Source organism: Pseudopodoces humilis, chromosome 7 (genome assembly GCF_049639895.1).
Source record: "Pseudopodoces humilis isolate 2021_Gansu_Grassland_sample_001 chromosome 7, ASM4963989v1, whole genome shotgun sequence".
Taxonomy (NCBI): Eukaryota; Metazoa; Chordata; class Aves; order Passeriformes; family Paridae; genus Pseudopodoces; species Pseudopodoces humilis.
This window is the reverse complement of record NC_142206.1, coordinates 15,654,973-15,673,394: the sequence shown is the minus strand read 5'-3', so window position 1 is coordinate 15,673,394 and position 18,422 is coordinate 15,654,973. Positions and strand designations below refer to the sequence as shown.

Genomic DNA, 18,422 nt, shown 5'->3' with positions numbered 1-18,422 from the left:
AGCAACCTACCAGGACTATGGGAATCCTGAAGATGGCTTTTGCTTGGCCTTAACTGGGCAGTGAGAACAGAGGAACTTTGACCATGTGGAATTTGTGGTTTCAGACCTCAAGTAATCCCATGAAACAGGAGTTGCATGGCACTGAAGATACACATTGGGAAAAGAACCTGGGAATCTGCTCCTCCTGACTGGAAAACTAATTAAACAAGATCATTGAAAGCACTCACAATTAATAGCTAGGCTGTTTTATTTCCTCCAAACAGCCAAACTACTTGACTCTGACCCTGTAAAAGGTCTGAGCACCTGCATAATTTCAGGAGGTAGTCTTTTGGAAAGTAGGGAGCCTGATCACATTGAAGTTACAGATAGAGCTGAGTGTGCCCTTTTTCATGAAAAGGAATGTCATGCTTCACTAATATAGTCATACAGGATATTATAATAATATGAAAATAAAAGCTAAAAACATTGTTGAGATTATATGTATTATGTATATATTATTTTGATTTTATTGTGGAGCTGCTTGTCTTAATGTATCACCTCCTACTACCACAGCACAAAACTGAAGATGTTATTCTGTCAGTAATTTTAAAGCGTTAAAAAACGCTTCTATTTCTCATAAAAGCAAGAAAAACGCTAACTTAACATTGGAAAAATAAACAAGGGCAAGTTTATATGTGTTCCAAGTGGTGTTCCAGATTTAGACAAAAAGCTCACTATTAGCTGCTGAATCTTTCTCTGCTTGTCACCACACTTCACGAGGCAAAGAGCCTTGATGAAAGCTATACCTAAATGCAGTTGTAATGGGAGATTAGGAGAGAATTGGCCTTTTGTTCGTTTCCAGAATGCAGTGAAAACTGTTTAAATTTGCATGTGTTTATTTTCTCTTTTTTTCACTAGATGGTGCTGTCGGAGGGGTTTGACTCCAGTTACTCGCTGGCACTTGCCCAGCGTGAGCTGGAGTCCGAGCCAAGACTCTGAAAGCATCATCATTTTGAAGAGTCCTGTGTGCACTTGGCCCGCGTGAAAGAGTGGTGCGGGAGAGCTTTTGCCATGACTCATAAAGAGAATGCGGTATATCAGTGTAAAAATTGATTTTGAGACTACAGCGTCTAAACTATGGAAAAAACTAGTGCAGAGATGTATGTTCCCGGAGAGGCCATATTTTTCTTTTATTTTCATAAGCAAGGATTTTTATGGTGCCAGAACACAGCAGAATGCTGTTATCTCAGCATGATCTAAGAAAATCCAAGTGCCTGATCCAAGGGGATTAAACATTCTGCTGAACCAAGGGATATTTGGTGTGCCTGAAAAAGCTATTTTCTGGTAGGAATCTCATTTCAATATTGATTCCCGCCAAATTGGAAAAAAAAAAATAAAAAAAGAAAGAAAAAGGCTATGTTTTTATGATGAAAGTATGAACTCTTTCCAGGTTTAAGTTCCTTTTCTACTTTAGGATACTTCTTACTGAAGAGATTAAACAGTATCTAAACTTTAAAAAATACAAATGAAGATTAAAAGGCAATAGTTTCAGTTTATTAACATTTACTTTATAGGCATTGAAATTATTCCTACAATCATGAGAAACTGGCACAGAGTCTAGGCCCATAGGAAATCTAATTTATATTGTTTTTTTAATATAATGTTTTGAGTATAAACCTTGGCTTTTGTTTGCTGGAGTGTTTTGTGGGTCTTTAGAGAAAGAAAGAGGAAAACACCTGCAGGTTTTGCTTCTGAAGGTGGTCTTCACAGAGAACACACCGTTCAAAGAGGTTCCAGCAGTTTTCTTTCCTGATAATATTCCTTGCTTAAGAAGGCCAAAATGCAGACTCATGATCTGCATTGGTGCATTTTCATCCTTTTGAAAAATTAAAATAATTTAATACCTGTAAAAGATGCCTGGTGACAGCTCTACAGATTAATCTAGATTAATTCTAGATTAATCTAGAAGAGCAACTGTAGCTGAGAAAGTGAAAAATTTGTCTTTGCAGCCTTAACAATGTCCCCTGGTCTGACCCAAAGTAAGGTCAGCTGGTGTAGAGGATGTGTCTAGTGGATTTATGGTCTTTAATCTTTTTCCTTTGTTGGACCTGCAGAAAGACCTGTCCAGGGAGTCACTCACTGCAGCCTTTCCTTTCGGTCACTCACAGCTGTAGTGGAGAATCCCAGCTTTCAGTCGAAGTTGCCTTCTTTATGTTTTAGCTTGTAGGAACAATGCCAGCTGTGAGTGATTTGAAGGCTCAGAAGACGTGATTAGAAATTAAAATTGCCCTCCCTTCTTTTAATGAGGTAACAGTATCAGGAGTAGCTGGAACAGGGATCTTCCCCTGAATCTGCACCCAGGTGTTTCTGGCTGCTTTTCAGCTCCTGATTGTGATGTTTATGGCTGAGCTGTGCTGGCAGATAAGGTGAGTGCTTCTAATCCGCCTCACTGCAAACTCAGCTGCCTTGGTTTGAAATGTTGCTGGTAGTAAGATCTTAACTTGTTCCAGCTGTTCTCGAAGCAATCCCTTGTCAACTCCCCTGGCCTGTGGAAGAGAGTTACGCGTTTAATGTAAATGTGATGTTAAAAGGATTTAATTCATTTGGTTCAGAAGGTTGTGTGAACTTGCTTAAATTCTGCTTTATGTCCATTCTGAGCAGGCCAAAGGGAGCCAAATCAGATGCTTCTAAAGTGGAAATAAGGCTGTCTGTTAGGGACAGCTAAACCAATTTCATTAAATGGCTGCTATTTTATTACCAAAAAAAAAAAACACAAGACAATCCTCTTGCTCTGGTTTGGTGTAGATGAAATCTGAGTTAAGGAGGAATGAGGAGGTGATATGGAATGAAAGCATGCTAAGACCAGTAAGGAAGAGATGAGCTGGTTTTGTTTTGACATGTGCTAAAAGGCAAAAACTTGTAGAAAGGCGCTGGAGTTTCCCTTCAATATCTGCAGAGGGCAGCATTGGACCGCGCTGTGTTCTCCTGGGGTGGCTGCTTCTGACCTTGGATGGTGTCCTGAACTAGATAAAAATATATTTTGGAAGAAGTGAACTCTCTTAATAAAGAAATGTTTTTCCACATGGGCTTGGGGAATTTTATACGAGTAATTAGCAATCATAATTTGTGGAGAGAGAGATGGGAGAAAAGGGCTGTGTAAACATCAGTGCCAGAGAAAACTCTGGCAACTTTGTGGTGGAGCCACAAAATTCATGCCATTTGGTCTGCTTTATTGCTCATCATGTGGATGGCTTTTAGAAAAAAAAAAAAAAGGGACAATTAATGCTTTCAGTGGAAATGAATTGGGCAAGTGTTTGCATGGAGGAGAAAGAAAAAGTTCTTAAACTTGTTAAAACACAGATTTCCAATATGTCATGCCCTGCCAGGTACACTCTTGGTATTATTAGATGTTTCCTATTCAGTTGGGATAAAAGAAAAGTTTATTTTTCTAAATTTCTCTAACATTACCACCAAGAATGGCCTTTAGATGTATATGATAAGAATAAGCAGCAGTTTTTATAGAAAAAGCCCACTTTTCCTAGAAAGTGGGCTTCTTTTTATAGAAAAGCTCTCTTTTTACATGTATCCATACAATTCATCTAGAAGGTCCAAACTTTGTAGATTTGAATAATTCTTATTTTAGTCTGCTACAATGGAGTGGCTTGGATGTAGAAAATTGGTTACTTCCATTTCTGCCTTTTCTACAAACTTTGAAAAAAAAAGTTCCTTCTCTGGGATTTCTGTACCTGGAGTTGGGTGGTGGCATAACTGAACACTGTCATTTAAAACAAAGTCTGCAACTACATTGCTGTGCATGAAGGAATCAGAATTTAGCATTTTTATCCTCTTTGGGATGAGGTGACTATGAAGTGCCCAGCATCTTTTGGGACTCAGACTCTGAAGACTAGGATGGGTTCTGGGAAGAGCGACCTTCCTGGAGCTGAGGGTGGGGCTGGTGACAGATTGTGGGCCAGCACAAGCCACTGGTGATGGATTGGTGCCGTCTGCTGGCTGTTTGGTGGCCCACATGATCTGACATGCTGATCTCCCTCCCTGGCAGCGTGGGGGGCTTTGCCAGAGCAAAGAGAAATGAGCAGGGTGGCACGTTGTCCTTTTGCGTCCCAGCTTGTTGTATATGAGCTGCAGTAATGTGGAAGCTTTCAGGAAAAACAGCTTTTAAATCCTATGCAGGGCTTTGATAAATAGGGGATGTATTCTCTGGAGGTACTAGTTTTTCACCTGTTCTCAAGAGCTCATATTTGCCTTCCTAAGTCACACAGTAGACCAGTGGTTTGTTTCTTTATTTTTAAGAATAGGTAGATTCCAATAAATTGTGTTCAAAGGTTCATCTAAGAAAATGCCATCACTGAAAATGGCACATTTCATTCACAGTTACATTTATTATTCACTTTTGCCAAGCTTCCTACTTAAGGGCTAAAGTTTAGTCAAATTTTTTTGGGGTGTAAATCCATGCCAAACTTGGAACATTAGCTTGGTAAACTCCAAAAGAAAGACAGTAAACATATTTTCTTTGAAACTATACATTTTCATCACTATTTATTATTTTAGTAAAAAAACCAAATTCCATCTTGGAAAAAAAAAATATTAAAACTGTGGAATACTGCTGCATGCTACAGCCAAGCAGTGAAAAGAAAGATTTTTAAATTTAGGGTTTATCTGGATTAGTGTGTAATGTTTGCAGTGACAGGTGTTTCCTTTATGCTTTGCCCAAATGTCTGGAAAGTAGTTTGTCATTAAGTGCTACATTCAGTGTGTATCTCAATTTCAGTATAACTGGAGGGTCTCTGGCTTTGTTAGGTCCTTGTTTTCACATCTGACCTCAGCCAGCTGGAGTCTATTGTTTTAAGCGTAATGTAACAGCTGACATAACATAACGGATATCAAGCTGAAAAACTGAAACAGTGCCGTGAACTGAGGCAAAGGGAGGGGAAAGGGAGAAGCTGGGAGGAGAGACAGGGGCAAAACTAGCTTCATGATTCGAAGTGGAAGCTTGCCGGCTTGTTTTCCCAGGGGGAATTAGCTAGGAAATAATGGGATGAGTCTGTTGAAGTTCTATTTGCAATTGATTACATATGATAGACTACTGAGACAGGTTTGAATTTGCCAGCTGTCACTAGCTGGTGGCTCTTGAATGGCTTTAAGTGGCCCTTGCTAGGCAAAGCTGGAATAAAGTCTGCAGGTGTGGTGTAACTGTAGTGCAGAAAAGCAGCGAGTGCCAGTGCCTAAGAGGAAAGGCGGTTCCAGGAGTTAGTAGAGAGAAAATAACTTAGATTTAACGTATTAAGAACTTTATTTTGCAATGTTGGGTTAAGTGGGTTCAATTAACTGGCTAAAAACCCCAAATCAACAGAGCTTCTTCATGGCTTTCTTTTTCTTGGCAGTTTCTAAAGTAAACTTATATGAGTTTGTCTTCTAAAAAGCTTAGTTCTTTTATTTCTTGTCTTCTGTGTTTGACAGGAGCAGAGTGTATCTCAGCACTGAGTGCTAACTGCTCTTGGAAGGGCAAAAAGTAAATGAATATCCTGTTAGAAGTTTGCCAGGCCATGAAAAAGTGACAAGTATCTGACTTTGAGTACAGATAGAGAATAACAACATGGGAGAATACTCTTATTCTTTCATATGTTTTTATGTATATGCTTCATTACATATTTATACATATTTATATATAGAATGTTTCTTTTTCATCAATAATTTGAAAAAAAAATACTACTAGCTGCATTTCATTTGTATTGAGTAGAGCCTCTGGCAATTCTGCCCTACTGAGAGTTTATTCCATGGCTTTAGACAAGGTGGGGAAAAAAGCAAGACTGTATGCTGGTTGTTTTCTTCTTAAATGTATATGTGCTGAGGCAACTAAATTACATTCTACATTTATAACTGAAGGTTTTATGGCATGAGACTTGCAATTGTGCAGTGTGTTTAACTTTGTGTGTATGAGTCGTCATCATGACTTCAGTGGAGCTTCCTGAGTGCATAAATACTAACAGGATCAGGATGTAATAGGAAAGATTTCTTCAACAGAGTCTGCTTGTACTTAGGGGTAACCTAGGAAGCATGAGTTTGATTTATGTAACTGCAAACTGTATTTATCTCACATTTAATGTTTTAAATGTATTTTTATCTAATTTACTTTTATTTTGGTAGTATAAAAAATGTCATCATGACTGAAGCATGCGTTGTGTTAAACTTTTCTTGCACAAAGAGTTTCTAGGATTGCTCCTGTTGTGTTATGAGGCCCAATTCTACTTTATCTCAGTAATCAGAAAGGCCTTGTGAAAGTTTATTAGAGCTGTTGATTCAGTGGCTAGTAGTATTTAGCATGGGCATTTACACTTTATCTCAGCTTATAAAATAAATGAATTTAATTGAGGAGCTCAGAACATGGTGTTTATACTGAGCTGCTGGAGAAGTCTTGATAGCCCAGAGAGCTGCCACGTGCTTCATTTTCTTTTCCGTGTTCGTGGCATGTCCTGTGCCTTGGGAGCAAACAAGGATGGGTGCCCATGTGCCCTGATAGCCACAGCAGTCAGAGGCTCTGCAGCAGAGTAACTTCTGTAGCCACAGCAGTCAGAGGCTCTGCAGCAGAGTAACTTCTGTAGCCACAGCAGTCAGAGGCTCTGCAGCAGAGTAACTTCTGTAGGCTTCTGAGCTCCCTCTAGGCACCAAATATTGGGATAAATGTCCTAAAACCTCTGTGCTGCTCAGCTATCTCGGCTGATCACTGATTTCAGGGACCTTAGTGCATTGCTTACATCGGGTACTTCCACCTAACCCATTGACCAGGAGCATATTTTTAAGATGATGGGGAACCAAGAGCTGGTATTGGTGCTTGGAAACAGCCGGGCTTTGAAGCACTAACAAAATAACCAAAATGCCTGTTTTCACACCCAGTCTGTGAAAGCAGGCTATGTGCTGCCTCACTTTGATGGTTTCCCTTATGCTAATGACACTGAGGCTGGCCTCTTTTTTCCTCCAGCATGTTGTTAACATCCTTATTAAGGTACCTTTCAGAAACTCTCCTCTTCGCTGTTGTTTCTGTCAGTTTGACAGGATGTGTTTACACGTGGAATGCATGCAGAAGGAGTTGATCTACTTGTCCTTTATTCCTCTGCAGCTGTTCCCCAGATCAAGGTGACAAAGGGTGTCTGCTGTAGAGGTGATTTGTCTGTTCCTGCAGCACGGGTGGGTACAATGTGTTTAGATGCTGTTTTGGCTGCAGCATTGCCGACCAGTTCTAAATCGGATTGTGTGTGTATGATGACTGACCTCCGTCTGGCCCACAGGCAGGGAGCTTGACAGCTACCTTCTAGGAGCTGCTCCAAGCCATTGATTTAGTATATGGAGCTTGCAGTGAGTTATACTTAGTGGCCAAGGCTGGGGGAAAGGGAGGAGAGAAAATTAAATATTTACTAATCTTACTTCTGTAATGCCTTACAAACACGAGTGTGCTTAACCTCGCAGCATTCTTGGGAGGTGAATATTAGCACTTTTATGCGTAGAATTGGGTGATCCATAGCTTTTCCACTCTAAGCTGGCTTTGTGAGATAAATCCTTCAGAGAACCCAGGCTGCACTTTCAAGAGAGGGTTTCAGCCTACATAAACTGGCACTGCCACCTGAAGAAATGATCCTGCTGTTCCATTCCTTCTGCCAACACAAGCATTTATGCAGCTCTGTTGTCAATTGCCTTGGAGAACCCAGATGGGCTCAAATTAACCTTTTTTTTTTGGCCAGATGAGATTGCTTCTTTTGGCAACAGTTCTGGCTTAAACTGTTTGTGGAACTGCAGAGTAAGTTTTGTTAGCTTTTGATAGTTAAAAGTGTGATGGAAACTTTATCTGCAACACAATTTACAAGCAGACTTGTGTTATTCTTCTGAGAAAGGACATTATTGTTGTTTCCATTAGAGCCCTGCCTGTAAGATCGAGTACAACACCTAGTAGAGTGTGGAGCCACATTTGCTAAAAGATAGGTCCTACCCTCATAGGCCTTGGAGCCTAAAGAAACAAAGTGGTTGAAAAGGTAAAGGGAAGGAAGTTCTGAGTGGGCTCTTGCACAGTGAGGCACGGAGGCAGAGAAAACATGAAGTCCCAGCTTTGGCCTGCTCCGGGCATTCTGCTTCAGTGATGGGCCTCAGCAGTCACAACAGGAAAATATATTTAACTTCTTGTCTTATTTCTTAACTTTGAACTGCAAAAGTTTTGGTTTGGGTTTTTTTTTTGCCCCACAAAAGCTGAGATTTTGGCCCTTATTTTGAGATGAAGCTTGTGCCTCTCATGTATTGATTTGACTGAATAATGAATTAAGTAGCATTTTATGTTTACTTTTTATCTGTTTTGCTGCAGGACAGCAGGGTTGCAGCCTGATAGCTGATTGAGGTCAGTTTGGCTGAAACTAAATTTATCCTACAGGTCTAGGCCAGCCTACCATAATCCAGAACTGGTTATTGAACCCGAGTTGGCAGCTAGGCCATCTCCACAAACAGAAGCTGGTTTGTTCAAATTCAGCCAGAACAGGCAGGGTGTAGGTTTGCAGAAGCATGTCTCTCTCTGGAAATCTCAAGAAGCAGTCATCCACTAGCTCTTTGCTGCAGCCCCTCCATGGAATTTACCACTGCCCAGAACTGGACTGAACTGTGTTCACTTCCATCATGTGCTCAATGCCCAGCTGGCCCAGAAAGCCTTTTTTATTTTTTGCCACCAAAGATGGTTAAACCTACTGTGGTTGTAACAAAGAGGGCAAAGAGCACTTCCACAGCAGGTTCCCGTTGTTCAGCCTCGTGGGTGGTAATCTCCAGGATGAGAAGTGCAGGAATGAGAAGCGGGGTGGGGCAGTATCTTCAATCTCTTTCTGTCTTTGAAGCGATCGTGGGCACGTGGTTGCACATGTCAGTGTAGCCTAGTCCCACAGGGTATAATTGTACTATTATGTCATCGTCATTATTAGTACAATAACAGGCACATTTGAGGTTGAATTACTGCAATCCTTTTGATAAAAAAAAAAAAACAAACCCCACATAACCAAGCCCCAGCTCCCACATATGTCTACACAGAATACTAAATGTGCGTGTGTAAATAGTCTTGAAACAGCAACTTATGTAATAGATTCCTAATGTGTGTTTCTATATGTAGCTATCTATCTATCTATCTATAAATTTTTTAAAAAGCTCCTTGGATGTGAGTGGGATTTTTCAACTGCAATGGCACGTGTTTTCATGCTCGCATGTTAGGATTCAGCTCATTAGTGAAACAGTTAAATATTTAACCACCATGAGTCATACACCCTTTTAAAACAAACAGAGTTTAAAAGGATGTAAAGAAATAGTTCTTCCCTTACTCCTAATTCTGAACTGGCTTAGGGAGTTTCTATCTCATCCACAAGGAAAAAAAAAATCAAGAAAATGAGGGGCAGTGTTCTGACTTTACAGGTCAACTGTGCAATGGTATGTGCTTACAAATACATTTGTGATACAGTGGGTAAGGTGGAGGGAATAGATCTGGGATCTTGTAGACTTTTTAAGCAGCAGAAGTTTGCAGCAGTAATTGAAATTAATAACAGAGACTATATTAATAACAGAAATTAATAACTAACTTGTTAACTTTGTAAACAGAGACCTATATTTATAATTTGGCAACAGAAATAGGAAACTCCATGCTACAATGTAGAAAAAATGCTTTCAAGTAGTGTAGCAGTAATGTGAAATTTCCTTTACTCTTCTTAATTGATTATGTCAGGTCAATGGCCGATGAGAGTCAGAGGTGAGAAGCTCAGCCATGCATCAAGTCACAAAAAAATGCACACTGGGTCCATTCTGTTGAACAGTTCCCAAAACAAACAGGCAGTCTGTCAATCTTTACTTTGTCAAGGTCAACAAACCGCGGTACTGAAATGCTAGTGAAGACATTAAGAGAAATTCTGATTAAGAGAATATCCTGTTTCATGAGTTGATTTGACTTTTGGAAAGCAGCTGGACTCTGGTTTCTAGGTGTTCAGACACAAGGGACTGTTAGCTTTCACGTCCTAGGCAGCTTCGTTTATTTTGTAGCTTATGTGCAGGGATGTTTCTGTCTTTAAAACCAAGTCATATCTTCATAGGTATGCAGTGAGCACTTGCAGCCCAGAAAGCCAGCTGTGCCCTGGGCAGCATCCAGAGCAGCCTGGGCAGCAGGGCAGGGAGGGATTCTGGCCCTGTGCTCTGCTCTGCTGATTCTGGCCCTCTGCTGCTGCATCAGCTCTGGGGTCCCAGCACAGGAAAGACTTGGACCTGTTAGAATGAATCCAAGATGATGATCAGAGGTATGGAGCACCTTCCCTATGAGTAAAAGCTGAGAATTTTTATCAGCTTTTATCAGCCTGGAAAAGAGAAGGCTTTGGGGTGACCTAATTGTGGCCCTCCAGTACCTAAAGTGAGCCTACAGTAGAGAGGACTTTTCACAAGAGCATACAATGATGGGACAAGGGGGAATGGCTTCAAACTGAAAGAAGGTAGGTTTAGTTTGGATATTAGGAAGAAATTCTTTACTGTGAGGGTGGTGAGGCACTGGAACAGGTTGCCCAAAGAGGCAGTGGATGCCCCGTCCCTGGCAGTGTTCAAGGCCAGGCTGGATGGTGCTCTGAGCATGTGGAAGGTGCTCCTGCCCATGGCAGGCAGGTTGGAAAGAGATGATCTTTAATGTCCCATCCAACCCAAACCATTCTGTGATTCTATGGTCTGTGCCCTAACTGCTGATTTCTTTTTTTGTGTCTGTAATTAGCTTTCACTTGGAAAGAAGGAACTAGTTCGTAAATGTTTGTAAATATAAAGGGTAAGGAGTTTTCTTGTAGTCATTTTCTCTCTGCAGCATTGCTAGTGCTTTTTTTTAGGAAGAGGGAATAAATGATTATTCAGAAAAATATCCTCCGGCACTTTAAACCTCTATTAAGTAGAGTCAGGTAGCAGGGTCTTTTTAATGTAACAACTCCTCAGGTCTGTATTTCCTGTAGATTTCCCACAAATGTGTGGATTATTGCTACTTACATCTGGTAGGATGAACATCTGGAAAACAGCAGGTGAGAAGTGGGATGTTCTGATGCCATGCCTCTTGGAACATAGAATGGAATAAAAGTGCAGGAGGGCATCACAAATAATCTTGGTGTTAGATGACTGTTCATTATGAAGAAAACAAGGAGGCAAGCAGGAGAAATATTTTTCTGATGACAGTTACCTGAGAAGCCTGAGTTGTCTGTTCCTTGAAACAGCTGTTTCTTTCTCCTTGTTCCCTAATTTGGTGAGGCATTGACGAAGTTGCTAACAGGTATTTAATTATTCCTACAATTTAAGGGAGATGTTGAGTTAGAGATTTTTCACTTAGCAAAACCATTTGCTTCAAAGAGTTGGTGGAAGGTGGTGGGTGCTGTCAGTGAAACCTTTCATGCAAAGAGGTGGAGAAAGAAATGTCAGGTGGATTGGATGAGCAATGAAGTGTCACTTCTGTTTATCCATTATCTCTTGGAATAGCGACTTCCTGAGATTTCAAATTTCTTAATGAATTGCAAGTTTCATTGTGGAACTGTATCTTCTGTCATTCTTTCCCTAGCTTGAACTTAAAAATCATTACTGACTGAAGCAGTCTACAAGACATGGAGAATTCAAATACACAGGAAGCCAATATCAATTAAAATTTGGGGGAGCTTGTATTGCCTTCCTGAATGCTCATCTAGGCTCTCACACACAGTACAACTTTGCTTGCCTGTCAGCTTTTTAAAATTAAAATGTCTTTTAATCACTTCTATATAAATATTAATCCCCAACCCTTATCTCAAAAGGCTCCAGAACCCAAGGTATTGTGAACATTTTAAAACAAAAATGAAAATTGAACCACTATGGGGGATTCTGCTACTGTTTTTCTTGCTTATTATTAGTCCTAGATATAAGGCTGAAAACAATCAGTAAAAATCCTGAAAAGTATTTTCGTTTTGTATCTCTTCATTTGTTTTATTTCCTAGTAAGATACTTTTCACATGCTGTGGGAGCAGGAGGAAAAACAATGGCATCTGACTGACCAGCACAGCGGAAGTGATATACAGAACAAAGAAGGCTTCTTATTTGTAATCTCTTCGGTTTTTATTCATCTCAATTCATAACAGAGGAAATCAATAATGTTCAGTTGCTTTAGTAAAGTAGCATTAGGTCAAAATCAAGGAGTTCTTTTAAAAAATGAGCTTTCTGTAATGTTCCTGGCTGTAAGGCTAAAGTTTCAAAGCAGTGTGCTTTTTGCTTTGATTTATTTATTGTCAGTAGCTTATCAGGCCTTTGTTTGAATTAGGAGGCATTGTGGGCAGCCAGAAATTTAACTTTATGTAATATAATCTATATGTCACTTAGCATCAGTTCCCTAACAGTGATGCTAACACATTCAGACTTTAGCATCTGGACCTTGCACTTGAGTTTTCAGCCACGAGGTAGGGTCTAATGTTTCAGTGCTTCCATGTAGTCCCTTCCTAGCTATTTCCCATCTGTGTGTGACTGTCCCACTTCCCTAGGGGTCAGTCACTGGTGCTGCCAATGTCACCAGACAAGACTTTTCCCAAGAGAAATTTTGTTTAAACTGTATCACATGTTAAACTGTTCCAGACTACTGGATTCATTGTCTCCACCTCAAAAGTAAGGAAAATTATAGAAAAGCAGAAAGTTGTGGGATTATGCTTAAGCATATCTCTAAGATGAATATATAGCTTTTTACTTCGTGGGCCGATTCCAAAACAAGCAGTTCTCCAGTCTCCTTTAGTGATTTAAAGAAGAAAGGCCAAAGTATGGAAAGATAAGATGTGTTTGCAGGAAAGACAAAGAACAAGCATTAGAGTCTACAGTTGGGTTCTCACCATCCCTGACGAAGTCAATTCTTGAAAGAAAAATCTGTAATAGTTAATGTACTAAATGTTATTAAAAGTTGCAATCTGCCTTCTACCTCCTGTAGAGCCTTTATGGCTCTCAGACTTTTCTGGGAATGTGCCTGTACTTATTTCACGCTTTCCTAGCTGGAGAAGACCTTGGAAGAAAGCGGGCAAGCCTGTCCTTCTCCAGCAAGTGAAAAATTCACACGTCTCCACCCTGGGCTTCCTGTGAGCTTCCAAGAACGTGCTTCTGTGATTGCTGCACCTATTTCATGTGCTCCTGGTGGTGCCTGGGAGTTGGCTGTAAATGAGGGCCCCTTTGTGCTTTGGGCCCAAACATAATCTGGAGACTTAAGTATTGAAGGATAAAAGCAGTAGGTGGCTGGACTCACTGAAGGACGCTTCCCCACATCTGTGCTCATTTTATACGTCACAAATTACCTGTTGGCACTAATGATAGAAGTCCAAACCATCAGATAAACAGGGTATCTCTTTTCATACACCATCCCTCTGTTTTCTTCTGTGAATTGGCTTCTTAGTTTAGGTATTAATTCAGAAGTTGGAAAGCTCAACTGGAGCCAATGAACGGGAAGCTTAGCCTGGAGCAATACCTTCTCTGTCTCTTGAGCAAGTAGCAGCGAGGGAATCAAACTTCCCTCAGAACATCTGGCAGAGCTGAGCTGTGCAAGTACACCCTTCCTCCCCCAGGGAAGATGACTGACTCCTCGGGTGGGGCCAGATCAAAAGGATGGTGAAGGGAAACGGAAGCAGGGGTGGAAAGGGATGCCAGAATGTTTAAAACATAGCTGCTGCATCTGTCTAGTGGTCTAGCTCCTGTTTGTGGAATAAGTTCCATGAAAGATGCACTTATTTACGTTAGTCTGTGATAGGTAGGTCTAGACCAACTGGCATGTGTTAAGCGTTTGGGAAAGGAGACCAAAGTATTTTTCTTGCACTTTTTGCTTTAAGGTAATTTACTCTGAAAATCTTTGAAGTAAAATAAGCATTGTATTTTAAGTAGCCAAAGGCATTTACTATGTTTGCAAGGACTTTTGCTCTTTGCAGTCTGATTTGTGGAGATTTGGTTTTGTCTAGAAGAAACAGAACTATTTGTAAGCTTGCTTTTGCCTGCTGGATTGCCACGTCTGTATGTGTGTATTGTACACGACTTCATGTTACTCCAGAGGAGAGATACACCACTAGTGGAGGGGTCTGGAAAAGCTACATGAAACTCTTTCTTTTTGAAGGGTTTAGTTTGAAGAATGATGGGTTGCATTTGTTTTAATTTCCCTCCCTGTAGTGCTGCTGCTTGGATTGGCACTAAGAGTGGCCTTGATGCAGGTGCTGTTTAGAGAGGTGGCCCTCATGAGCCTAAACAGGTGACTGCCTCTGTGGCTCAGGAGCTGTCCCTGAAAGTCTCATGTGTGATGGTCACCACCTGACATCTGGAGCACCTTTCAGATCTTTGAAACATTCAGTGGTCCTGCACAGTGAAGTCTGTGTTCATCTGGTTTAAGTAACTCTGCTGGCAAGTACAGATTTATTATTAGCAATGGAAAAACCTGTGAAACATGACAAACCTTGAAGTCAGAAGAAAAGTAGCATTTTTAGCTCATTTTGTTATAATCCTCCCTGCCTGCTGCACCATGACTATATGTGGACAGGATCAGTCCTGAAAATGCATTTGTAAGCCCTAAATGTCAGTACCTGCTGCACTGTTGTTAAGTTTAGTAGATGCAGAGCTTTCACTTGTAATTTAAATGGTGAGCTACAGATGCTTATTCCCTACTCTCATGGAAAGGGTTTTTAAATCCAGGTTTGGTACCTACTGGTACCAATTTCAGTGCAGTCAAAGTTGTGGCCTTTTGTGGAGCTTTGTAATTCACAGAACTATTGAACTTGTCTGTTTCAGTGTGGCATTTCTGCTAATTCAGAGCAAAGATCTCCGTTTTTGTCTTTTTACACAATAGATGTGCAAAAGGACAGAAACATGTTGTGATGAACTGGCCACAACCCCCATTCCTGGGGTTCCCCTGCCCCTCTGGAAGGGGAGAATTTGGATCAGGGGACAATCTAGAGCAGAGAATTTGAGAGTAAAGTTCAGCCTTGGAAGAAGGGAGGGGTGACTGGAAAGTGTTTCAATATTTGGTTTTATTTCTCATTATCTTGCTCTCATTTGATTGGTGATAAATTAAATTGATTTCCCCAAGTGCAGGCTGTTTTGCCCAAGACAGCAACTGGTGACTGATCTCTCCCTGTCCTTATCTTGACCCATGAGCCTTATGTTTTCTCTCCCCTGACCAGCTGAGGAAGGGAGTGATAGAGTGGCTTTGGTGGGCACCTGGTGTCCAGCCAGGGTCAAACCACCCCTACAGGTTATGCAGTAAAGTCAGAAAATACCTTGAAGTGTCAGAATGTGATTCTGGTGAGCAGATAAACACACCAGATTAAAAACCAAACCAACCCCTCTTAAAAGACTTGACTTCAAGGAAACAAGCTGCACAGAAGCCAGCAAAACCTACTCTGGTGTGAAATCCATGATTTTCTGGTAATAAAATACCGAAGTAAAAATTTTAAATGTATTCAAATAGCTTTTACCCAATAGCAGCAAACATTCATGAATTTTTCTACTGTCTTCTGAATTATTTTAAGGGAAAATATTTAGATCCTGGTTTTGCTACTAAATCTTAAAAAAAAAAAAAATCACACAGGAAAGGTTTGTGTACATGAGAGAATTTTGCTTGCTTATGTTGTTAGAGCTTGATTTTGCTCTTTGAATGTCAGGTTATGTTTAAAAGCTACATTCTTCTGGCATCTATTGAGGTTATGTTCTTCAGAACTCTTTATATGGGCTAAAATAGCATTAGTAGTTAAACAAATATGGCACAGTCAGAGCAAATGCTTTGATCAAGTATTGTTGACAAATGTACTGTTACGGAAAGCTTTAAATAACATGTTTTATTTCTGTCTTGCTGTAGTGCATGGCATTAGATGAATCAAAACAGGTGGATTTTAAAAGTTACATGCATGATTTAGAAACTGGTCATTAATCAAGAATTATAGTAGTGCAATGTGTGTGTCTTTTAGTAAGTGCATTTAAAAGCACATTTGGCAATAAATACATCATTTAGGTACATAACCAAACAATTTAAGGAAAAGTTCAAGAGATGATGACGTTTCCTAACCCTTTCTGTGTTTCTTGCACCTAGCTACTTATTCCTGTTTGGACAGAGGTGTCAGCTTTGGGAAGTGTTTATAGTGTCGGGAGCACCTGTACACTGCAGACTTCTGCAGGGGAATATTAAAGACTTCAGCTACGAGAACTTCAAACTGCAGCTTGTCCTCCTAATATCTGCAAGATGCTGTCACGTTGCTTGTCACTTCTACTGCAGTTGTAAGGTCTGCAGTGATTGTTATTCAAAACAGGGTGCCTTTTGGGCAGAGAAAGACATAACTGTTGATTTTGAGCAAGTAGAAACCTTTGCTGTCATATAAATACATTAAGGAGCTTTCCTGTGCCAAAAACTTAGAGCTATGATCTGCTAGATGCAAACTACTTGATGAATTGGCACAAAAAGTGACAAGTTAGCAGTAGCAGCTTTTAAATATGTGTTGCACCACAAAACATAATGCCTGAAGATGAAGAATCTCTGAATTTTTGGGGTGTTTGAGATCTGACCTGTATAAATGCACGAAGGGATTGTAAGGTGCTGATTTGCACTGTGGTGTTGTTGGCTTTTTTTTTTCTGAAAAAGAAACTGTTGAACTAAAATCTATGAGATGGTTTCTGTTGAATATCAGTGAAGCCAAAAATTCACCTGCTCATTCTCTGTGTCTGATTTGTTCCCATGAGAGGTGGGAGACAGTCATTGGCAGTGGCTCTTTGGCTCCTGCAGCTGTTCACAGTCAGAATCATAGGTTTGAACATTAGTTGGTCTCAGATTAACTTCATGCAGTAGAATGAGAATTCTGTGGCCTATGAAGTGCTGGCATACACTCTTTTCATTTATCCCTGAGTTGGACCTGGCAGAAAATCAGTGCATTTATCTCACAGTAGTATGGCAAAGCTATTTCTTGGTGTGACTTGTTTTGGTTTGGGTTTTTTTTTGTGTTTGTACTTCATAGCTTTCAGGAACCTGAGTGCTGCTTTTGCTTGAAGCTCAAGTATGAACACACACCATCTAACCTGAGGCTGAGATGTCAAAGGTAGGGCCTCAGTGTGTTTTTTGCAGATGCCCCTCTCCCGCATCCACAGATTTATGGATGGAGCCATGGGGGTTCCAGCTGAGAGCGGAAACTGAGGTGGAACACACGTAGGCCTAATTGTATTTCTGAAATTAAACAAAAACTTGTAAAATCTCTAATCAGCCTGGGTGAATCTTTCTAAGTTCTAAGTTTCTAAGTAAGTGTCAGTTGACACAGGTCTTGTCACCACCATCTCTCAGACACAAGCATAAGTTTATTCTTAAAAGAATGCAGTTTTTTTCACAGGTGTGCAAATTTTGCTCATAGTGCTTATCAGTTTGGAAGACTAAACTTCCTAAGCCACTGGCATATTTCAAAGTGAAGACTTTTCCTCAGGATGTAATGCTTATTTATAGCTGTTGTGTAACTATATCAGTAAAATACTACTAAAAATGTAGTGCCCTATTATGCATCCCCTAATTTCAGGGTCCGAAATGTCTTAAGGAGAGCTGATGAACTTGCTTGTTTTTATGATTTGAATGAAGGATTGTGCTTTCAAAGCATGATGAAGCAAACAGACTTGATACCACATTCTCCTTTGCTGGATGCAGATGTATTTTATTAAATATACATATTTCTGTTCTGCCCCTGCAGTACAATTTCTGTGTTGTAAATTTTGAAAGAAGGATAGGCATGGTTGTGATGTAGTGTCCAAATATAAATTCATTGTGTGATTTTTCTAGCAAAATTGCTTTGAAATAGAACAAAAAACGTATCCCTTTACTTCTGTGGAATGTAAGTGCCATGATCATCTCTGAAAAGACTAGCCTTTAGAGTTTAAGTGAAAGCCCCTCCCAAAATGGGAAGCCAGCTTCAAGGTTTAGTTGCAGCAGTGGTGTATTCAGGGGTTCATTGAGCACCTTTTTTAGAATCATGCAGACTGACTGCTTTCTGTTCTTTATTGCTTTATGTTTTGTCAGAGCTTTAGTGATCTTTAGTCTCAAGCATCTGTAATCCTTTGCTGTGGCAGGGCTGTGGGGGCAGCTACCTGAATGTAATGAACAAACTCACCATGAAGTGGAAATTGCCATGTAGATAAGGACTAGGGAAATTGGGTTTAAATGAAGAAAGCAATAAGATGTAATCTCCCAGGAGATCTGAAAGGAAATCTGATTGCACCACCTGATTAAGGGGGGAAACACTGATTTTTGCTGATGTAGTTGTTTTTTGTAGCTTTTACTTATCCTACGTGTCACCATACACTCATTGTGCCTGTAACTGCAGCACTAAGGAAACAAGACGTGTAAATGTTTTTTGTTGATAAAGCCCCATATATAAGTCCCTATGTGTCTGTAGATTCTTCAT

The 18,422-nt window shown here is 40.3% G+C and overlaps 1 protein-coding gene across 5 annotated transcripts in view; it reads left to right on the top strand.

The window, feature by feature from the left end:
• KCNQ1 (potassium voltage-gated channel subfamily Q member 1) overlaps positions 1 to 18,422 on the top strand; it is a 331,796-nt gene that overhangs the window by 43,495 nt on the left and 269,879 nt on the right. The window lies entirely within an intron of this gene.